This window comes from Molossus molossus, unplaced genomic scaffold, assembly GCF_014108415.1.
Source record: "Molossus molossus isolate mMolMol1 unplaced genomic scaffold, mMolMol1.p scaffold_m16_p_5, whole genome shotgun sequence".
Taxonomy (NCBI): Eukaryota; Metazoa; Chordata; class Mammalia; order Chiroptera; family Molossidae; genus Molossus; species Molossus molossus.
The window spans coordinates 51,083,490-51,088,123 of NW_023425388.1; positions in this window are offsets into that span (position 1 = coordinate 51,083,490).

A 4,634-nucleotide genomic window follows, 5' to 3' on the forward strand; every position below is an offset into this window, starting at 1 on the left:
ACAATTCCCTGGTCCATGGGCTGACACTCTAACCATGGAGCCAAACCGGCTAAGGCTAGGAATTATTTTTAATCCCCATTTGCTAGGCACTGAATGATTGTGTGCCCCCAAAATTCATATGTTGAACTCCAATCCTCAGTGTGATGGTATTTGGAAGTGGGGCTTTTGGGGATGTAATTAGGTTGTGAAAGTGGAGCCCTGATGAACAGAATTAGAGACTTCCTCTTCCTCTGCTCTCTGCCATGTGAGAAGATGGCCATCAGCAAACCAGGACAAAGCTCTCCCCAGACCCTGGACCTGCAGCACCTTGATCTTAGACTTCCCAGCCTACAGAACTGTGAGAAGTAAGTGTTCATTGTTTAAGCACCCCAGACTGTGGTAATTGGTTAAAGAAGCCCACACAGGTTAAGACACTATGTTAAGAGGGAAAAATTGGAGCTCAGCGATGGGCACACAGAGGCGGCAAGGTGTGGAAGGACAAAGGCCCAGATCTCATTCCCGACCTTGCCCCCCTGAACTCCTGGGTCCATGGCCAGTTCACACATCCTCTCTGGCCTAAAGTTCTCTCATCTTGTAGGCAGAGCGATGGACTAGATGGTCTCACATTTGCAACAGCTCAAATCATCTGTGATCCCAGGACATCTCTGGGCGTTTCTTGTAATGCGATTTGAGTTTTAGTTGCTACGTGGGAGTCAACAGAAACTCATGTCCGTCCGCTGCTGGTTCTGGTGGGATATTTGCATTTGTTCCTGTGCTGAAGTTCATGCGTCTGGGTTTCTACCGTTACATCTTAATCATAATGCTGCTGCTTCTGCCATGCTGTCAACATTCCCGTCCAGAGGGAAATGCCAAACTGCTAACAGCACTCCTGGGCTTCGCACCTCATGCTATTGTCGCCTTAGATACACTTTTAGCATATTTAAGTTTATTAAAATATCAACCTTTTTTGTTTGTTTGTTTGTTTGTTTAGAAACAGGGATGTCTTTGTAGTGTTTATACAAAAGTAAAAAAAAAATTTTTTTTCCAAAAACTCAGTCCACCAGAAACAAGCCAACCCACATGTGTACCAACTGCACCGACGTAATGGAAACATCTGAAGCACCCAGCTCTGCCTGGCTGCCCGCGGCGGAGGTGGGGGAGACTTCCCTTTGCTCATGGGCATGGCAGCAGCCTCAGCAGGTTAGTGGTGAGTTAAAGCAGCAGCTGGAACCAGCGTGGGTGGAGGCCCACGACCCTTGTCTTGCATGGGAAGGTGCTGGGTGAAGTGGAACGAGAATGGACAGGCTCGGTTTAAATCTGGGCGCCGTCACTCATGGTTCTGTGATCCTGGGCCAGTTACTTCATCTCGCTGAGCTTCGGTCTCCTCACCTATAACTTTCCAGAATGCCTGTCTGAGGATTACTGCAAGGATTGACAGGGTTTGAGGTGTGGAGAAAATGACGACAGCTAGGTAGGTAGCTGTACTATTCCCAGTCAGTAGATGAGGACATTGAGGCACAATAGATTAAATAACACACCAAGATTCGAACCTGTGTTATCTAGCCCCAGAGCCTGCATGGTAATCATGACACTAGGCTGTCTGTCCAGATTTTAAAAGTTCTCATTTAGCTACACAGTTTCATGGATGTGTCACCTCCTGAAAATGCTGTCTATATGCCGAGACTTTTCACAGGATATTTTTTGTTGCTTTGGTAAAGTTGCCCAGGTCCAGGATCCAGCTCTCAGACTTGAAAGCCCAGAAACCAGCTTCTGTTAGTACAGTGAAGATGGGCCACTCCAAGCTGGTAATTTGTCATGAGAAATAACTACCAGAGAAAACAGAATCCTTGAGCCCTGTGACCAACAGCAGTCATGTCACTTGGAAGCCAAGTCAGACTCAGGTTATCTGAAAAACATGACAGCCAAACTATGGGAGCAACCTAAGTGTCATTGATAGACAATTAGATAAAGAGGATGTGCTACGCAAATACAATGAAATATTGCTCAGCCATAAAAAATAATGAAATCTTTCCATCCGTGACAGCATAAATGGACCTAAAGGGTATTATGCTAAGTGAAATATGTCAGAGAAAGACAAATACCATATGATTTCACTTATATGTGGAATTTACAAAACAAAATAAACTAATGTAACAGAAACTAACGTATATATACAGAGAGCACATTGACGGTTGTCAGATGGATAAGGAGGTAGAGGAACAGGTGGGAAGGGTGAAGGGATTAAGATGTACAAATTGCCAGTCAAAAGTACAACCACAGAGATGTGAAGTACAGCATAGGAAATATAGTCAATACTATTGTAATAACTATGCAGGGTGTCAGATGGGTACCAAACTTGTCAGGGCAATCACTTTGTAAGTTATATAAATGTCTAACCTCTATGTTGTACACATGAAACTGTAATTGAAAAATAAAAATTATTTTTAAAAGATTAAGAGGAGTTACAGGACTCATGGCTGACAGCAGTCGACCGGTCGATACAGCCACTACCGGCACACCGCCCACTTGCTCCTGCCCTTAGGACTGTGAAATCAGAAGGCACCAGCCCAGGATTCCTCTTCCAAGGGCAGCACTAGGCCATATTCACCTACTCAGCCAACATCGCTCCTAGGACTTGACTTGTCTTGGATAATTTGTGCCCACACATAAGGAACTTCTTGCTTTCAATCGGAGTACAGCAAAACGTGGAGGATGGGGAGCCTTCTGCCTCCCTAAGATGACTTGGAGGATGTCTGCTGTGATCCTTGACAAGATATGCTTACGTTTAGGTCTTCAAGAGAAATCTTTCTCTGAATTCCTAGCCCACCAGTACTGGCAACCGTACACAAAGCACCTGACACCTAGTAGGTGCACAATAAACATCTATTTGGCGATGTATGGGCAAGACACAGTGCTTGTCCACAGTCTACAGAGGAAGAGAAGTGTGGATAGGCAATGAGGACTCAGGATACTGAGGACTGAGGGTGTCCCAGGAGCATGAAAGGGAGGGGTGTGTCCGCATTGGGAGAGGAAATGTTGTCAATAGACAACAGCTGAGCTGTTACAGAGCATGAGACAACGCATATGCAGAAGGACAGGCAGGGTCATTCCAGGCAGGAAACAGCATGACACCTTTGAAGGATTACCAGCCAGTCACTAGCAGTGCTGTGAACTGGGGGTGGGGTGAGGGAGCTGGGAGAGTAGAAAGAGGAGGCTTTGTGCCCGCTGGGAAGAAGGTGCCTTCTGCAGGCCCGGAGCTTCCCCAGGCCCCTTTCCCAGCTGCAGAGCGCCTCCCTTGGCAGGTGGCTCTGCGGGCACACTGCGCAGCTGTGCACGGAGGGCGTCACCATCTGGGAAGTCTGCATTTCGTTCAGAAAACATCAGAACCTGAGATCAATTAGAAGGGTTTAAATTAAGAAGTGACACAATCACAACTGTGTTTTAAAGAGAATACTCTAATAAAAGCACTAGGCTGATGGGTTGGTGAGGAGGGAGAGAAGGCTGGGAGGCCTGGGGGGGGGGGGATACGGAGGACAGGAGCCGGGGTGCAAGGCAGGAGTGTGGAGCAGAATCGCAGGCTTTGAGAAATGCCTGGAGCATAGATGGAGACATGATTTGGGAGTCATACACATGAGAGAGAGAAATCCAATCCATTGATGAGTCTCGTGGGAAGAGGACCCAGAACAAAATGTCAGGGAAACCTGGTGTTTTAGAGACAGAAAAAAGTGTCCTGAGGGTGCAGTGGCTGAGAACTGTGCTGCCCTCTAGTCTTTGTCTTTCTTTTTCCCACTAAGTACGAGGCGGAGGCGGCCGTAGAGACCAGAGTGTGGTGCGTGTGGTGTGTGGGGTGGGGGCGGGGGCAGGAGGGGAGTGAGGAGGAAACAGCTGCTGTGGGGAGTGGGTGGGTGGGTGAGGGAGTTGACTGGGGACACTAGAGGGACTGCCAAGCACAGATTGTTTTCTCCTGGCCTGACAGCTGCTGTCAGTCAGGGGACCAGATGGGATAATGAGGTGGTATTCTTCCAGCACCAGCCGCGCTGGAGCAGAGCAGGTCCCTTTAGACACAGACCTGACTTTATTCCTCTGAACCACTAGAGGGCCACTGGTGCCCGTGTAGTCCTTTGCTTATGGAGTGTGGGATGCAGCTCCCAGGTGCCTCCCCAGTTACAGCCAGAGCAGGCCCTCGTCACATTTGCAGGTGTGGAGCAGAAGCGCAGGTGTCCAACCTTTTCAGTTCCAGATGTCTAAGCGTTCAGAAACTATAAATTGTGACTAGACCCTCTGAACCCAGGACAGGGACTGCCACAATCAAGGTCCCCAGAAAGCCAGGGCAGGCAGGTCGGTCCCTGTCCCTGTATGTTATTTTACCAACTTGGGGTTTCCAGGCAGTTCTAAATATCTCCCCAAACCACATCACCTGTGTAGAGAGAAGGGAAAGAGCATAGTTCTCTTGCGGAAACTTCTCTGGCTAGAGTCTCTCTTTGGATGACTTGAAGCAACTATAAACAAAGCAGACCTTTCAGAAACAAACCAATCTCCTTCAAATGGTAAATGGTAAAACAGAATGTGCTACATCCATACAATGGACTTCTAGTCAGTAATTTTAAAAAAACACTAATATATGTAACAACATATAAAAAGTAACTCAAACAGCA